Source organism: Chiloscyllium plagiosum, unplaced genomic scaffold (assembly GCF_037043375.1).
Source record: "Chiloscyllium plagiosum isolate Xiang-an unplaced genomic scaffold, Cpla_swu_hap1 HiC_scaffold_27, whole genome shotgun sequence".
NCBI classification, from domain to species: domain Eukaryota; kingdom Metazoa; phylum Chordata; class Chondrichthyes; order Orectolobiformes; family Hemiscylliidae; genus Chiloscyllium; species Chiloscyllium plagiosum.
Genome location: NW_028270165.1, coordinates 6,211,963 through 6,231,903, shown reverse-complemented (window position 1 = coordinate 6,231,903; position 19,941 = coordinate 6,211,963).

Here is a 19,941-nt window from a genome sequence, read left to right as displayed (position 1 = left end):
TTGGAAAGGCAGATCAGGGAAGGATCTGCGAAGTTAATGGGGAGTGTTGTTGACCAAAGATACCTTGGAGAGCCGGTTCATAGTTTCTTGAAAGTGGAGTCACAGGTAGACAGGATAGTGAAGGAGGTGTTTGGTATGCTTGCCTTTATAGGTCAGTGTCTTTCAAGACAGATTTTGGGAGGTCATGTTGCCCCTGTACTGGACATTGGTTCAGCCACTTTTGGAATACTGCGTTCAGTTCTGGTTACCCTGCTACAGGAAAAGTGCTGTGAACCTTTGACAGGGTTTGGCAAAGATTTACAAGGTTGGAGGTTTGAGCTATAGGGAGAGGCTGAATAAGCCGGGGCTGTTTTCCCTGGAGCATTGAAGGCTGAGGGGTGACTTTATAAAGGTTCATATGGAACATGGATAGGGTGAATAGCCAAAAACATTTCCACATAGTAGGGAAGTCCAAAACTAGAGGGCATAGATTTGAGGTGAGAGGGGAAAGATTTAAATGGAACCATATGGACAACTTTCTCACACAGAGAGTGATGCAAGCATGGAATGAGCTGCCAGAGGACGTGGTGGAGGCTGGGAAAATTACAGTATTTTAAATGGCATCTGGTAACAGGGTGAATTGAGAGGGATATAGGCTAAGTGCTGACAAATGTGACTATGCTAATTTGGGATATCTGGTCAGCACAGACAATTTGGACTGAAGGAAAGCAGAAGTATTATTGTGAAGACTGGACTTTCAGAGCAGCTTCCAAAGATATTTTGTCCTTACGCTGGGAGTAGAGCTAAAATGAAATCTTTCATTTGCGAGATGGCAACTGATTAAGTGAGGATATCCAGGATTTTGATGGAATGTGGGAATTTGTTGCAATGTGGGGTTGAAGTGTTTTAAGTAAAGTGTCCTGAGTGGGAAGCCTAGTGAAGGGTTGCAGTGGGTTTTTGTTTTAAACTGCTCATTTCTTTGAGCCCTCAACAATGTACTTCCAATGCTGTGCATCAGAAGGAGCGGTGAATCAGTAACTGGTATCATCAGAAGCCTTACGGTTTTCAGTACTGCAGGTATTGCATTGTTGCATCAGCATTGTAAAGGTTACTGGCAGCAGTGGGAGGTGTGGGCTGTATTCACTGGAAGCGATGAAGCAGTTAGATAACACACATATGAGAGGGCAGGGTGGGACTTGTCTTCCAATTTGCAGAAGTTGGGAGGTTCTGGGAGTTGTGGTTCTGGGCAAACACAACTGCAGTAAATCATAGAAGCCCTACAGTGTGGAAGGAGGCCATTCAACCCATCAAGTCCACACTGACCCATCGAACAGCTTGCCACCCAGACTCACCCTATCTCGTCGTTTCTGCTGGTGGGTTAGACTAGGTAACAAGATTAGGGGTAGGTTTAAGGCAGAGGAGGAGGGACTACGTTTCCTGGAGAGTGGTGAATCTATGGAAGTCTTTGCCCAAGAATACAATAGAAGCAGGCATATTCAAGACACAGTTCGATGGGAGTTTGGATGGTAGGTGAATTTAGGGTAGTCAGGATAATGCTGGTAAGTGGAGCTGAGATGATGGATAGATCAGCCATGATCTGAAAGAATGGCGGAGTAGGCTCGATGGGCCAAATGGCCTCTTTCTGCACTGCAGGGATTTTATGATTGCTTCATATGGTGTATATCTGATATTCGCTGTTGTACAAGCTGCATGGCTATGATTTTTCACCTTCTAATATAGTAATGGAATTACATCCTGTATTTCTTGTATTCATTTTTATTTTAACAGGTCAGCAGGAAGTCTTTCAGCAACTTTACTGGCTTTCTTTCCTGAAGCAGCCTTGACATTTCATTTTCATATCCTTCATTCAGCTCCATTTCCAGCACCTTTGTAGGAAGGTTGTTCCAGGTCATTGTCACCTAAATGAAGTTTTCCTCTTTATATACTTAATGCTATCTGGCTGAATGAGGGTTTTCAGGTTTCTGTGTCATGAATAATATATGATCAGCAGGTATCTGGCAATCTAAGGAATTGTCACCGATGTTATGTTCATTTGACTGTACTGACCGTGACTTATTTCATGGTTTTATTTGCAGGAAGACATGGGGAAAGAAATCTGAAACCAAAAGATACATCAGCTTCTGACAGAGTTATTTGATTCATTGGGACTTGAATATCAGCAGCCATTCCAGTCGAGAAGAAATATTTGCTTTTGTCTGCTTGGACACTGGTGTGGCAGGAAGAATACTGATGCACCCGAATGAGGGAGGTTCAGTGTGGTGACCGTGAAAAGTACAGGACTTCACACCATTTCCTCAGCTTGGAGGATCAAAGAGGCCGTTCACTTGCTCTCTGTGTGGGAAGGGCTTCATCCGCTCCTCCCACCTGCAGAGACATCAGTGAGTTAACCTCCCATCGCAGGGGGATTGAAGGAGCTTCGGCCGAGTGCCATTATCGACTGCATTAATACCCAGTTCTGGGGACTCCCGGGTTTGAATCTCACCATAGCAGATGGCGGATTTGGAGTTCAGTCAGAAATCTGGAGTTCAGAATCTCATTATGAAACCATTTTCGGGGAACAAACACCCCAATCTGATTCACTCATGCTTTAGGGGAGGAACCTGCCGATGTGGGAAAGGATTCACTCAGTCGTCCCAGCTGCATCCTTTCCCTGGTCTGGCCAATATGTGACTCCAGACCCACAGCAGTGTGGTTGACTCTTGACAGACCATCTGCAAATGCGCGGGGAGAATCTTACTTGCATACAGGCTATGGTTTGCAATTGCTGAGTGAAGCAATACTTCCTCCAGGCTGAGGCTGCACCAAGGATCGAATTACAAAGGGACAACTCAGGTGACCACTAGAGAAGAAAGTGGGATGCAGGGGATTGTGTGTGTGTGTGTGTGTGTGTGTGTGTGTTTTAAAAAAAACGCTACTTTTTGTGCACCTTTTTGCTGTGACGATCTGAAGCTGCAACAAAGTTGGGTCCCAACAAAAGTTACCTGAACTTACCGTCAGACTCAGACATTGAAGGCTATGAGATCCAACAGGTTTTTCTTTTAAAGCTGCTAATTTCTTTCAATCTCCGGCGCGAGGTTTCCAATGTCTTATATCAGAAGGAGCAGTCAATGTGTAGCTCGTATAATGAGAATTGTACATTTTTCAGGACTGATGGTTCATTGTTTCCTCAGCATTGTAAAGTTTACTGGCAGCAGTGGGAGGGGTGGGCTGTTTTCAATGGAAACATAGTTAAAAATCCAGTTATAGTCCAACAGGTTTATTTGGAAGTACTAGCTTTCGGAGTGTTGCTCCTTCGTCAGGTAGCTGTACAGCAGGATCATAAGACACAGAATTTCTAGCAATATGATATATTCAACAAATCTCGACTGCTTTTAAGTGTTTCATCTTTAGAATGGGTTGCAGGTTTCAGTTCATTAGTATGTAAATCCCAAAACTTCTTTTAAGTCACAGTCTCGAGATAACTTAAGGTTTTACAAAGAGGTGCCATCTCAGCTCAGACAATGCATGAAAGATGTGAGGTTCGAGTCTGTCTTGAGTCAAAGTAGGAATTTATAAAATATTACATGGATTGACTGTCTGCAGATTGTGCACTTTTTGAGCAAAATAGAATGTATCTACAAACATAATTCTGCAAATGCAAATTCACCCCATAGTCTTATCTATGTGTGCATGCATGAGAGTGAGTGAGTGTGTGCATACACGTGAGTCTGGTGAGAGAGTGTGTGTTTGCGTGTGTGCATGCTTGGTTAAGTGAGAGTGTGCAGGAGTATAAGTCTTTGAGAGGATGTGTGTGTGGGTGTGCATCTGAGAGAGCGCGTATATCTGAGAGAGTGCCTGTGTGAGTATGTGAGAATGTATGGCTGTGTGTGAGAGACAGAGAGACAGAATGTGTACAGTGTAATGGGGTCACCTGTAATGTAACATGAACCCAAGATCCTGGTGAAGGCCATCCTCATGGGTTCCAAACTTGGCTATCAGTCTCTGCTCGGCCACTAGAAATGATTAAGCAGTTACACAATAGACACTGGAGAGGGCAGGGTGAGACTTGTCTTTCAATTTGCAAAAGGTGGAAGGCTCTGGATGATGTGATCTAGGGCAACCACAACTTGGAGGACCTTCGGCTCAGAGAGGTGGAGCTGGAAGCCGGGCTGCAGACACACTGGGAAGGCAAGGCGGAAAGTTAATCAGATGTTTTTTTATTCCGGGAGATGGTCTTTCCCTCCGTACAGAGCCTTCCGATGGGGTCAGTGGACAGGGTCAGGAGGGTGTGAGCCAGGATCAGGCAGGTAAAGGGGATCTGAGAGAGGGCTGGGGGGAGGGGGCACTAACTGTATGGTGGTGGGAGTAAGAACAACGTTCGGGAGGGGGAGATAAGGGACAGAATAGTGACGGGGATTGCCTCCGTTCTCTGCAGTTGGCAGCAGAAGCACAGATGGCATCAGAATCTGGTGCCAGGATTCAGGAACCGCTGTGCTCTGGGCTGGAGAAGTGGGAAAGAGAGGTGCAATGGGTGTGGTCCAACGATGTCAGCAGGACACAGCCTCTGCTGAGGGCGCATGAGAAGTTAAAAGCTGCAAAGACAAAGCAGATCCTCAAAGCACTGGGTGGGGTGGTGGCTCAGTGGTTAGCAATGCTGCTTAATAACGCCAGGAGCCTGGGTTTGATTCCACCCTTGGGTGACTGTGTGAAGCTTGGCATGTTCTCCCCCTTGTGTCTGTGTTGGTTACCTCTGGGTGTTCTGGCTTCCTCCCACAGTCCAAGGATCTGCACTTTAGGGTGGATCAGCTGTGCTAAAGTGTGCAGGTGAGCTTGCATCTTTTAGGATGACCATGTTAGTTTCGGTTCCTTCATTTGTAAATCCCAGAACTTTTTAAAATTTACATTCTCAAGATAGCTTTTAACAATAGGTATCATCTCAGCTCAGATAATGCATTGAAGGTGAGACATAAAGTCTGTGTCCCAATGCTCGGTCAGACTGATTCTATTTCTAAAGTGGGAGCTACAGAATCTTACATGGATTTATGCAGTTTTTGAGTAATTCGGAATAGAATGGACTTCTGCAAGGAAGTGTACAAACAACTGACCAGGAACACGACAGGCAACTACCAGCTGATCTGACCAAAGAGCACAACCGTGAACTGACAGCATTCATCAAGACTTCTGATCCAATCCTTCCAGAAGTTCAGCATCCACGGACTAGTTGAATCCGTGGACATGTCAGTACTCTACACCAGCATTCCTCACGATGATGGTATCACGGTAACAGCCTCAGTACTCAATACCAACAGCTGCCAATCTCTGAGCACTGTCCTACAACTCATCCACTTCATCCTTGACCACAACATTTTCAACATTTTCATCAGCAGGTACTCATGTGACTCAGCCAACATTGCCTGCAGCGTATGAGATAAACAATGATGCCCTGAGTCTTGGTATATTGGTGAGACCGAGCAGAGGCTACAGCAACAGATGAATGGACACTGCACAACAATCACCAGCCAGGAGTGTTCCTTCCCAGTCGGGGAACACTACAGCGGTCCGGGACATTCAGCCTTGGACCTTCGGGTGACTATCCTTCAAGATAGACTTCAGGATAGGCAGCAACGGAAAGTGGCTGGGCAGAGGCTGATAGCCAAGTTCAATACCCATTGAGATGGCCTCAACCAGGACCTTGGGTTCATGTCACACTACACCATACATTCTCTCTCTCACACACACACACACACACACCCTCTCAGACTTATTCCCCATTACACTCTCTCACACACACATGATCACTTGGTTTCTCCTGCACACACACACACACACACACATAAAAGTTCGTGGGTTGAATTTGTACTTGCAGAATCGCATTTTATTTTGCTCACAAACTCATACACGTAAGATTCTGTTATACAACGACAGAAATTGAATCCGTCTGACCTAACATTGGGACACAGACAGACTTTAACTTAACACCTTCAATGCATTGTCTGATTGAGATGACACCTATTGTTAAAAGCTAGCTTGACAACGTAACTTTTGAAAACTTTTAGGATTTACATGTGAAGGAATCGAAACTAACATGGTCATTCTAAAAAATGGTAGAGGTAAGCTAAAGTTGTTTAATATTCCATCCCATGACACTGCAATCCTGTTGCTATAAAGTCTGTGTGTTATGATTCTGCTCCACAACCAACGATGAAGGAGCAGCGCTTCGAAAACTAGTGATTCCAAATAAACCTGTCGGGCTATAACCTAGCATTGTGTGATTTTTAACTTTGAAAATCTGCAGTAATCCCAACATCTCCATACTGCGCATGCTACTCGGTGTCAGCCACGCACTACGCATGTTCCACGGTGTCAGCAAACTATTACGCATGCTCACGCAACAAGCGGAAACACTCCGTGACCTTGTTTTGATGGACCAATGAGAAGCTCTGGAGGACCGGATGTAGACTGGTCCTCCTGCCAATCACAGCAAACCCATCGTCTGGATGTGGAAGTAGGACCATGTGCTTCTGAGGTGGTTGTTGCTGCTCCTCTCTCTCTGAATGAAGATTGAGCTTCACCCCAACTGCAACTCCCTTCCTCTCTCCAACATCTGTGAGTACAACACACTTTTCTCAACCCCTTTTCCATTCCTGAGTTGAGCTGTTGACTTGCAGGAACTGAAGGAAACGGAGTGAATCCAGGGAGGGGACAGACTCTGGGAAAGTTAGTCCAGGTCTTTTTTTTAATGGCAAATACAGGAGAATTGACAGTTCAGGCTCGAACCTTTAATCAGAAATGATGTGTGGATGAAAAAGGGGCCTCTGTGTCCATCTAATCCAGTCAATGCAAGTTGTCAGACAGGTGCAACAAGTAGTGAGCAAGGCAAGTGTTATATTAGCAAGAGGAATTGAGTTCAGAAGTGGGGACGCCTTCCTGCAGTTTGGGCGTAATTGAATATATCCAAGGCTGAGTTCATCTGATTTTTGAACAACAAAGAAGTGATGATTATGGGGGAGGCAAGACCAGTGCAGATCACTTACTATGCTGACTATGTTCTCAAGCTAAACTGGACCCACCTGCCTGTGTTTAACCTATATCCCTCTGAACCTTTTATATTGGAGTCATAGAGATGTACAGCACAGAAACAGACCCTTCGGTCCAATTTGTCCATGCCTATCAGTTATCCTAATCTAGTCTATTTGCCAGCCCTGGGCCATATCCCTCGAACCCCTTCTATTATAGACCAATCCAAATGCCTTTTAAATTCTGTAATTATACCACTCTCCTCCATTTCCTCTGGCTGGTCATTTCATATATGCACTACTGTGTGAAAAGGCTCCCCTTTGAGCTTTTTTGTCTTTCCCCGTTCACCCAAAACCTTTAGTTCTGCACTTCCCCACCCCAGGGAGAAAACTTTGTCTATTTACCCTATCCATGCCTCTCATGACTTTATAAACCTCTAAGGTCATCCCTCAGCCTCTGACGCCCCAGGGAAACAGCCACAGCGTATTCAGCCTCTCCCAAGAGCTAATTGTTTCAAATCTGGCAACATGCTGGTAAATCTTTTCTGAACCCTTTCAAGTTTCACACTGTCCTTCTGATGGGCAGGAGACCAGAGTTGCATGCAAAATTCCAAGCACACAATATTCCAAATGTGGTCTCACCGATGTCCTGTAGAGCTGCAACATCATCTACCTCCCAACTCCTTTACTCAGTGCTGTAACCGATAAAGGAAAGCATGCCAAATGCTGCCTTCACTATCCTATCTACCTGGTACTCGACCTTCAAGAAACTATGAACCTGCACTCCAAGGTCTCTTTATTCAGCAACACTCCCCAGGACCTTATACACTTTATGCTAAGTCCTACTTTGATTTGCTTTTCCAAAATCCAGCACTTCACATTTATTTAAATTAAACTTCAGCATTCATATACTAATCCAAATGTCTTTTAAATGTTCTAACTGTATCTGCATCCACACCTTTGTCTGGAAATTCATTCCACACACAAACCACTCTCTGGGGGGAAGAAAATGGCGACCCTCATGTCCTTTTAAAATCTTTCTCCTCTCTCTCTTTCAAAATTTGCTCCGTAATCTTGACCCCCAGCCTAGAGAGAGGATTTTGGCCGTTCACCTGATCTATACCCCTCACGATGTTATAATCCTCCTCTGCTCCAGTGGAAAAATTTCCAGCTTATTAACCTGAATGTAGGTATATTCATGGCAGGTCAGGCAGCATCCGAGGAGCTACCTGATCTGCTGTGCTTTTCCAGCACCACTCTAATCTAGACTCTGGTTTCCAGCATCTGCAGTCCTTGTTTTAGCCTTTTACGTCGGTATCCTCAGATCTACTTATGATCTGTTCAATGCTGGTGCAAGCTCGACAGGCTAAATGGCCTATTCCTGCTCCCAATTTGCACACTCCTAGTCTAGTTCCTGAAGAAGGGCCTGTGCCCGAAACGTCGAATCTCCTGTTTCCTGGATGCTGCCTGACCTGCTGTGCTGTTCCAGCAATAAAGTTTCAACACTCCTAGTTCAGAACAGCAAGAGACCATAAAACACAGGATCAGAAATTAGGCCTCTGAGCCCCTCAGGGGTGCTGCACTATTAAGTTCTGGCTGATAAGTTTCTCAATCCCATTCTCCCACTTTCTCCCTGTAACCCTCGATCCCCTTGATACTCAAGAACCTATCTATCTCCATCTTAAATCTACTCAGTGACCTGGCCTCCACAGCCTTCTGTAGCAATGAATTCCACATATTCACCACTCACCGGCTGAAAATGTTTCGCCTTATCTTTGATCTAAAAGATATTCCTTTTACTCTGATGCTGTGCCCTCGGGTCCTAGACTCTCCTACCAATAGGAACATCTTCCCCATGTGCACTTTGTCCAGGCCATTCAGAATTCTGTCTGTTTCAATTAGATCTCCACTTCCTCCGAGTGTGGGTCTGTTAATCAGCATGAACCACACCCTTCAGGATGAGTTACAGCAGGAATTAGGTTCAGCAAAGTCAGAACGGGGGGAGTGTGTGTGGGATGGAGATTTTCAGCTTTTAGGGCATGAGAGAGGAAATAAAGTTCAATATAAATTAGAATTGATCGGATGGGCTGATGGGCCGAGGAATGGCAACATGAATTTAATTTAGATAAATGTGAGGTGTTACATTTTGAAAGGCAAATCAGGGCACGACTTACAAAGTTAATGGTGAGTGTTGCTAAACAGTGTCCTTGCAGGTTCATAATTCCTTGAAAGTGGAATTGCAGGGAGACAGGACTGTGAAGAAGGCATTTGGTACGCTTTCCTTATTGGTCAGAGCATTGAGTACAGGGGTTGGGAGGTCATGTTAGGCCACTTTTGGAAAACTGTGTGCAATTCCAGTTGCCCTCGTCTGGAAGAACGTTGTGAAACTTAAAATGGTTCAGAAAAGATTTACAAAGATGTAGACAGAGTTGGAGGGTTTGAGCGATAGGAAGATGCTGAATACGCCAGGGATAATTTCCCTGTAGCATTAGAGGCTGATGGGTGACCTTACAGAAGTTTATAAGGGGTATAGATAGGTTGGATAGACAAAATCCTTTCCCCATGGTAGGCAACTTCAAACCTAGAGGGCATAGGATTCGCGTGAAAAGGGAAAGATTTAAAACGGACCTGAGGGGCAACTTTTTCACACAGAGGGTAGTGCATGTTTGGAATGAGCTGCCAGAGGAAATGGTGGAGGCTGCTACAATTACAACATTTAAGAGGCATCTGGATGGGTATGTGAATAAGAAGGATTTAGAGGGATACAGGCCAAATGCTGGCGAATGGAATTAGATGAGTTTAGGATATCTGGTCGGCATGGATGAGTTGGACCGAAGGCTCTGTTTCTGTGCTGTATGACTTTAATCATCTTGTGTGAAAGCAGAAGTGTTGTTGTGAAGATTGGACTTTCAGAGCAGCTTTCAAAGGTGTTTTGCCTTTACTGGAAGCAGAAGAAGTGACAATGAAATATTTCATTGGTGAGACAGCAACTGAGTACGTCTAGGATTTTGGTGGAAATTGGGAATCATTGCACTGTGGGGGTGAAGTGCTTTAAGGCTTACCAGCAGTAAGGACAGTGTGCTTATTGGGGTGCCCAGTGAAGGGTTAGGTGGAATTTTGAGTTAAACTGCTCATTTCTGCCAGCCTCCAACATTGTATTTCCAATGTTGTCCATCAGGAGGAGCGGTGAATAAGTAACTGGTATTGTTAGAAGCCTTACGATTTTCAGTACTGCAGGAATGGCATTGTTTCATCAGCATTGTAAACGTTACTGGCAGCAGAGGGAGGTGTGGCCGTATTTACTAGAAACAATTAAGCATTTAGATAACATACATACGAGAGGGCAGGGTGGGATTTGTCTTTCGATTTGCAGAAGGTGGGAGATTCTGGGAGCTGTGATCTGAGGCAAACACAACTGCGGTAAATCATAGAAGCCCTACAGTGTGGAAGCTGGCTATTCAGCCCATCAAGTCCATTCTGACCCCTCCGAAGAGCATCCTGCTCAACACCCCTCGCGCCCCCACCCCTTAGGGAATCAAGAGTTTGAGATAACACAAGTAAGAAGAGCTGAGATGATGGATAGATCAGCCACGATCTTAATAAATGGTGAAACAGGCTCAACAGGCCAAACGGCCTACTCCTACTTCTATTACTATGAAACAATAACCCTGCATTTCCCATTGGCTAACCCACCTAACCTGTACATCCCTGGGCACTATGGGCAATTTAGCATGGCCAATCCAAATCAAGGTTGGTAAGCAATGTAGTGATGTGGAAAATGGACGTCAGAGAAAAATAGAAAGGAACAAGGAGAATAAACGAACCAGCAATTAATACTGGATTCAAAAGATTACAAACAATAAAACTAAAAGCTCAGTATCTGAATTTGTGCTTGTTATGAAGGGGTAGAGGTACTGTACCTTGAAGGGGTAGAGGTACTGTACCTTGAAGGGGTAGAGGTACTGTACCTTGAAGGGAGTTAAAAAGCTGAGCAGAACAAAGTGTTCTAAACAAGATGAGAATGTAATATTTGGTCAACACAAATAGAGCAACTGGGTTGCCATGAGGCACAAACAAATTCAAATTTGGCCAATCAGTTTAAATTTTGCCCCAAAGTCCAATCAAGTTTGAATTAAGTATTTTGATAATATTGATACCAATAAAATGATCCGATGTTTTGGACTATAAAACCCAGCATTTTTGTGAGTTTTAATACTCTGTGTTGGACATAAAGAGTAAAGTTGTTAATTCTTACTTTAAATATTTACCTCTGGGATAGAACTTTGCCTCTCAAACTTTTACATATTACTGCGTGGGGTGAATCATTTCTGTGTTTCTGGTTTAATTTAGCAGAGGGGGTTACTCTGTCGTAATAGCGCTGCAATGTAACAAAAGTGAATGAATTGACTGCACACATTGAAGAGATTAATTATGATCTGGGACTCCTTACAGAGACATAGCTTCAGGATGACAAGGATTGGATCATAAATATTGAGGGGAGATGTGGCATTCAAGTCGAATGGGAAGCGAGGTAAACGTAGAGGGCTGACGCTGCTAATCAAAGCACTGATCACAGGGTAGTCTGGTGTCAGCTCGGATTTCAGGTCCTGGTTTCTTTGTCCTCTATTGATCTCCCTGTTCCCACACAGTTGTTGTCCGTTCTCAGCTCTGCTTCATTTCTGCTGAAGCTTTAACCTCCTTTGACACCGTCCGGAACAATAAAAGTCAATCAAAGTCCAACCCACAATCTCCCAGCCTGTCAACCATCCAGACACAGAGTATCATACCAGAAAATATAACAAAAAAGGCGAAAAGTTAGAACTAAACAGGTGCTTGTGTCTGTTCATTGGCAAGTAAACTAGAAATAAGGGTCTGCCAGGATTGAAGAATTCTCTCTCCCTTACATCTAAGTATTAGTACCCAGCTATGATTTATAACAATATTTACATCAACAGAAATAAAGCATCTGTTATGCAATAGACATAGAGATATACAGTATGGAACTAGACTTTTACTCTCTCTCGTGTGTGCGCGCGCGTGCACACACACACCGAGGTCTATGGGGTGAATTTGTATTTGCAGATACCATCTATTTTGCTCAAAAAATGCACAATCTGCAGGCAGATAATACATGGAATATTTTATAAATTCCACTTTGGAAATAGAACCAGTCTGACTGAAAAAATACAGACAGACTCTGGCCTCACACCTTTAATGCATTGTCTGAGCTAAGTTGTCATCTTTTCTTATAAAACCTTAAGTTATCTCGAGTAGGTGTCTTATAAGAAGTTCTGGGGTTTACATATTAATGACACCAGCAACTCATTCTAAAGATGAAAGACTTTACAATCCAGGTTTCTTCAATGTATCATTTCAGTGGCATGACTCTGTAATGTTTTGCTGTAAACTCAGTGTCTTATGATCTTATACTCCACAACCACCTGATGAAGGAGCAGTGCTCCGAAAGCTAGTGCTTCCAAATAAACCTGTTGGACGGGCGTCATGTGATTTTTAGCTTTGCCCAGGTTAGGGTGGATTGGCCCTGCTAAATTACCCATGGTGCTCAGGGTTTTGCAGGTGTGGGAGAATTGTTAGAAGCGATTTGATTCCACCTTCTCATGACTGTCTGTGTGAACTTTGGTATGTTCTCCCCCTTCTGTCTGCGCGGGTTACCTCTGGGTGCTTCGGTTTCCTTCCACAGTCCAAGGATCTGCAGTTTCGGATGGATCGGCTGTGCTAAAGTGTCCAGGGATGTGCAGGTTAGAGTGGGTTAGCCATGGGGAACTGCAGGGCTGTAGAGTAAGTTGATGAGCCTGGGTGGGATGCTGTGTGGAAGGTCGGTGTGAATTTGATAGGTGAAATGGCCTGCAGGGATTATATAATTCTTCTCCTTTAGCCATATGTGGATTGAGAAATGACCTGCTGTGGGAGGAGTAGGCTCCAGTTCATGGGACACTGCCCCAGTCCTGGGGAAGGTGGGAATTGTGCTGTCTCTCTCCCCACCCACCGCCCCCATCCATTCTCTCTCACCCCGCAACTCTCTGCCCCCCATTTTCTCTCTCTCTCCCCCTCATTCTCTTCCTCCACCCTTTGACCCCTGAGTCTTTCCTTTCAGCCCCCACCACCCTCTGTTCCCCCCAGTCTCACAATGGCCCCCACACTCTGTCACCCTGTCCATTCTGTATCTCTTCCAACTCCCACTGAACTTTCTCATGCCTCAAGCTCTCTTTGATCGCTGTATCAAGCTCTTAGAAGAGAGAGAGAGAGAGAGAGAGAATGGTTGGTGATGAAACTGCCTGGGAGATGGGGGTGCACGAGAAATGGCTGATCTTTCAAATTGAGAATAGCTAACATAATATATTCAGAAACAGCATTAAAGTTTGAATGCATGTTCAATTTTATATGAAGACAAAGCTGCAGCCATCTTTCTCAAACTTGCTTTGAACTATGTGCAGTTGAGGACAGGCTGTTCAGGGTGAATGAGGCTTTTGCTCGAAATGTCAATTTTCCCGAAATGTCAATTTTCCTGCTCCTCGGATGTTGCCTGACCTGCTGTGCTTTTCCAGCACCACATTCTTGACTCTAATATCCAGCATCTGCAGTACTCAGTTTCGCCTGTTAGGGGTGAATGGCCGATTCCAAGTCTTGAAAAATTGGTTCTGTTAGAAGGTGTAGAGGTGTATTCTACCTTCAAGAGAGTTGAAAAGCGAGCAGAACCACCTGACGTAGCACCAAACGTTCTGAACAAGGTAACAATTTAACATTTGGTCGAACAGCTCAGTAGCTGGGTTGCCTGGAGACAAAAACATACTCAATTTTGGCCAATCGATTTAAAATCTTGCCCCAAAATATTGAATTCCAACCAGTTTGAATTTAGTATTTTGAGAATATTGGTTCGCACTGCTGCCTCACACCACCAGGGTCGATTCCAGCCTTGGGTGACTGACTGTGTGGAGTTTGCACATTCTCCCCGTGTCTGCGTGGGTTTGCTCTGGGTGCTCCAGTTTCCTCCCACAGTCCAAAGATGTGCAGGTCAAGTGAAGTGACTATGCTATATTGCCCGTAGTGTTAGGTGCATTCGTCATAGGGAAATGGGTCTGGGTGGGTTACTGTTTGGAGTGTCAGTGTGGACTGGTTGGAACGAAGGGCCTGGTTCCGCACTGTAGGGAATTTAATCCAATCTAATATTAACACCAATGAAACGATTTGATGCTTTGGAGTACAAAATCAAAAGAAAAGTTGAACAGTTACAGGAGAACTGCCAAAAGACCAACAAATGTAGGCTGCTAGTGAGAACTCTGAGAGGTACCTGTCCAGAGAAGGAGTCTGCACAGAGAAAAAACATCGACACTGACCTGGAGAGCAAATCTTCAGAGGAAGGTACAAAGAGAAGATTTAACAGCTGGCTGGGTTTAAAGTTTGAATCTTTCGGTAAATCTTAATCAGAGTTTTTATTGGACTGATATCATACAGGGGAAGGTAGAAGATAGGTTAGAGACAGGAGTTGTAAATAGTTGTTAATTAATTGTTCTCCGTTAGACTTTAATAAATAAAGTTGTTGATTTTTACTTTAAATACTGACCTTTGGGAATAGTTTCTTGGTTCTTGAATTTTCACAGATTGCCACATGGGTTAAACCTTCTCTATGTTGCTGGTTTAAATTAGGTAGGGGAGGTTGCACCCAGTGTTGTAAAATTTGGGGGCTTTCGTCCGAAATTTGAACTGGTTTAGACAGATTTGAATAGATTTGGCGGTACGAAAAATCCCAGCAGATTGAAACACTTGCAAGTTAGTGTCCTAGATCATTAAATAAAACTTTAAATAGTGACTTTTAGAAACAGTTCCTTACCTCTTGAATTTTCACATTATCACATGGGGTAAATCTTTTTTGGGTTTAAATTAGTTGGGGGGGGGGGGGGTGCAGTCCGTGTCATAACAATTCTGACTATGTAGAAACAGTAGTGGAGCGTGGAAACAAACTGTTTGTTCTGTGCCAGTCGGATATCCTAAATTAATCTAGGCCCATTTGCCAGCTCTTGGCCCAGATCCCTCCAAACCTTCCTGTTCATAAACACATCCAGATGCCTTTTGATTATTGTAATTGTACCAGCCTCCACCACTTCCTCTGGGAGCTCATTCAATCCACGCACCACCTGCTGCGTAAAATAGTTGCCCTTTAGGTCCCTTTTAGTCCTTTCCCCTCTCACCCTAATATAAATCAATTGCTGCTTTTTCTGAACAGGCTCAGTGGCTGGCACTGCTGCCTTATAGCGCTGGGGACCCGGGTTTGATCCCAGTCTCGGGCAACTGTCTGAGTGGAGTTTGCACCTTCTCCCCATGTCTGCGTGGGATTCCTTTGGTGCTCCGGTTTCTTCCCACAATCCAAAGATGTGCAGGTTTGGAGAGGGCACTTGTGGGGAATTAACTTTCACACTTTTTTTCTACTCCTTAGGTCTCTTTTAAATCTTTCCCCTCTCACCTTCAACCTATACCCTCCAGTTTGGGAATCCCCTACCCTGAGGAAAAGATGAGTAGTCAAATAAAATGCAAAAGGAATAAAATGGGGGGGGGGGGGAGCAGAAAGGAGATGCATTGTTTAAATGGTGATATATTGGGATGTGGAGAAAGTGAGGACAGCAAATGTTGGAGATCAGAGTCAAAAAGTGTGGTGCTCGAAAAGCACAGCAGATGAGGCAGCATCCGAGGAGCAGGAGAGTCAGCGTTACAGGCACGAGCCCTTCATCAGGAATGTGTATAAAGGGGCCTCAGCGTCCTTCCATACCAGTTAATGCCTGTTGTGAGGTAGGTGCAGCAAGCAATGAGCAAAGCAGGTGTTATCTTAGCAAGAGGAATTGAGTTCAGAAGTGGGGATGTCTTCCTGCAGTTATGGGATCATTGAATATATTCAAGGCTGAGTTCATCTGATTTTGGAACAACAACGAAGTGGATGTTTATGGGGGAAGGCAAGGAAATGGTTTTCAGACCATTGCAGAACAATTACCGAGTCAAACAGCACAGAAACAGTCCCTTCAGTCCAACTACTCCATGCTATGTTCTCAAACTAATCTAATCCCATCTGCCAGTGTTTGGCCTATATCCCTCAGTCACAAAGCTGGTCCTTTTTACTAAAAGCTGGTCCTTTTACTAAAAGCTGGTCCTTCTTCTCAAGGATGCTGTGTCCTTGGTTTTTTTTCAGAGGGGTGGTTAAAAAAACCCCGGGCTCCGAAGTGACTGGTTTAGTACAGAGATGAAAAACAGTATTGGGAGGCATTTTTGGTTATATGTGAACAGATGAGACTTGAGGCCAAAGCTTTTATGTTTTATGTTTTAGAAGTGACCAGGGGTATCTCATGTTTAGGGGATCTATTTAAAGATGGGGTCCTGATGTCTTTTGAACAGCTGCGTCAGAAATTCGGATTACCTAATGGAGACCTCTTTTGATACTTCCAAATTCGAGATTATATACAGAAGAAGACCACGTTATTAGATAGTCTTTATAAATCAGATAGAGAATGTAGTGTCCAACGACCAGTGGGGGTATCTTCCGTCAGTACTATTTATCATTTACTACATGATGAAGTATCGGGAGATATGGATAATCTGCTTAAAACATGGGATCAGGATTTGGGACTAGAAATCTCTATAGAAACGTGGAATGATATTTGGGAAAATGCTAGAAGAATTGCTATCTGTAACAGAACCCAGGCTATCCAGCTGAAGATACTTCATAGGGCCCATATAGCACCGTTTCGATTGGCAAAATTTAAGGCAGGAGCATCTCCAATGTGTCCTCAATGCAAAATAGAGGTGGGCACTCTTATACATTGCCTATGGACCTGTCATAAGATCCGTAGATATTGGACTAAAGTAGCAAGTACCCTGACAGAAATTTTAGGAACGGAAATTAAAGCGGACCCTGTATCTCTCCTCTTGGGCTTTTTGAACCTTCCCTCCCTGGACACCTACGGGAAGAGACTATTTTCTATTCTTTCTTTCGTGCAAGGAAAAATATTTTGGTGAACTGGGCGGCTGAGGGCCACCCTGGACTTTCAAATTGGCACAGATTAATTATGGAATGTATTCCCCTTGACTTCCTTACAAATATGGTGCACCGAAAGACTGAATTATTTTATAAAATATGGCAGCCCTTTTTGAATTACACAAATACAGATATTTTGGCTATCCTAACAAGGGCTTTTATTTAATTGAGATTACAAACCTGGCTGGTCCGGGGCCCCTCGGGGGAGGAATCCCGCACGAATACGGGTTTTATTACATCTGATGTTAACACATTCCGAACGTGTAAGAGACTTAAATATACACTCTGGTTAGTTGTAGGTTAGATTAGTAGATAGTTGAGTTTTGTTTGTTTTTTCTTCTTCTTTTTCGTTTTTTTTGTTAAATTTTGACTATTGTATATTTGAGTTAATTGTATATCAATGTTTATATCTGAGAGTTTTGTTTATTTTTGTAAACTTGTTAAAATGTTAAATTTCTAATAAAAATATCTATAAAAAAAACCGGACTGGCAGTGATGACTTTTGTAATATTTTCTTACAGACTATCTGAAGACAGAAGTTTCAAGTCAACAGATAAAGGGCTTATGTCCAAAATGTTGATTCTCCTGCTTCTCTGATGCTGCTTGCCGTGCTGCCCTTTTCCAGCGATGCAGTTTTTGACTCTGACTCTCCAGCGTCTCCAATCCTCACTTTCACATCAATGTCTGATAGTTACTCAATCCATCAGGACCGCAACAATTTTTAACTATGATTCTGTGAGAAGGAGCAAAGCTTTCTTTTTGGTCCCTGTTTGAGTACGGGGGCACTGGTTGAAAGACCCTACTGTTGCAGCGCACTGAGTGTGGAGCCTGAAACAACTCTACTGCCAGGAAAGAAGAATTCATGGCAGGGTTGTACACGTGTGTGTGCAGCTGAAGCTTCGGCCATGGAGAAACCCGAGGAAACACGCCCTGTTGAGAAACCATGGAGTTGTGGCGACTGCGGGAAGGGCTTCCATGTCCCACCTGTCCTGGCGGCTCATCAGTGCAATCACACTGGGAAGAGGCCATTCTCCTGCCCCAAGCGGGCAAAGGGCTTTACTTGCTCCTGTGTCCTGCTGGCCCACCAGCATATAAACACTCGTGAGAGGAAGTTTTACTGCTCCATGTGCGGGAAAGGATTCACTTGGGTGGACAACCTCCAGACCCACCAGCGATTCCACGCAGGGGAGAGGCTCTTTAGTTGCCATGAGTGCGGGAAAGCCTTCAGCAATTCCTCCAATCTGCTGACGCACCGGCGGGTCCACACGGGGGAGAGGCCATTCAGCTGCCCTGAATGCGGGAAGGCCTTCAGCGATTCCTCCAACCTGCTGAGGCACCGGCGGGTCCACACGGGGGAGAGGCCCTTCAGCTGCCCAGAGTGTGGGAAGGCCTTCAGCAATTCCTCTGACCTGTTGTCCCACCAGCGGGTCCACACCAGGGAAAGGCCATTCAGCTGCCCCGAGTGCGGGAAGGGGTTCACCCACTCCTCCAAACTGCTGGCCCATCAATGGGTCCACACCGGGGGGAGGCCGTTTGCCTGCCCCGACTGCGGGCGGAGGTTCACATTGTCCTGCAACTTGCGGAGGCACCAGTGCATCCAACAATCAGATTCCACCAGTGACGCTGCAGTGGGTCACCCCCAGGGCTGAACCTCCTGCCCATTCTGACAGTGGGTGCAGCGAGCTTTTGTGTTTTGTGCTGGACTCACCCCCACCAAGCCCACCTACGTGGCTCAGGGGTGGCATGGTGACTCTGTGGTTAGTACCACTGCCTCACGATGCTGACCTGGGTTCAATTCCACCCTTGGGGAGACAGTCTGTGTGTAGCTTTCACATTGCACGCCCCACGTCTGTATGGGTTACCTCTGAGTGCTCTGGTTTCCTTCCCGTGGTCTAAAGGTGTGCAGGTTAGGATGAATTGGCCCATCTAAATTGTCCCATAGTGTTCAGGGATGTGTCGGTGTGGTGCATTAGTTGGGGTAAATGTAGAGGAATAGAGATAGGGGAATGGCTGGGTTACTCTGCGGAGGGCCAGTGTGGACTTGTTGGGCGAAAGGACCTGTTTCCATACTGTAGGGAATCTAATCTTTAAAAAAAAGAATTCCTCCAAGCAATCTTGATAAAATATGCCGAGTTGGACAAAGTATCCCATCAAGTTTGAGTTGAAGAAGTCAGAAGTGACACAACACCATGTTACAGTGCAACAAGTTTATTTGAAATCACAAGCTTTAGGAGCATTGCTCTTTCATGAGTGCTGCTCCTTCATCACTTCATCTGGTGTCGTGTGACTTCTGACCTTGTCCACCCCAATTCAACACCAGCACCTCCGCATCAGAGTTGACGAATGAGATTGGATTTTATTCGGCCTGATTGTGAGATGTTCCATTTGGAAACTCAAAACTGTCTGACCAACAAAGAGATGCAAATCATAGAGTCCTACAGCAGGAGACAGGCCCTTCGGCCCAACATGGTCCACACTGACCAAACTGTCCATCAACACTAAGCCCATTTCCCTGCAGTTGGCCCATTTTCTACCATACCTTTCCTATCCACGTATTTGCCCAAATGCCTTTTAAATGTTGTTAATGTACCCACCTCAACCACTTCCGCTGGCATCTCATTCCATACGTGTACCACCGTCTGCGTGAAAAGAAATGTTGCCCCTCACATTCCCTTTTATTCTTTTTCCTCTAACCTTAAACTGATGCCCTCTAGCCCTCGCTTCCCCAACCCCGTGCATTCACCCTCTCATGATCTCTTCACTTCTCTAAGGGCCTCTCTCAGACTCTTAATCCTCTAAATAAAAATATCTTAGCTTGTCCAACCTCTCCCTTTTACACAGACCCTTGAATCCTGGTAACATCCTTGGAAATGTCTTCAGCACTCTTCCAAGTTGAATAGCATATTT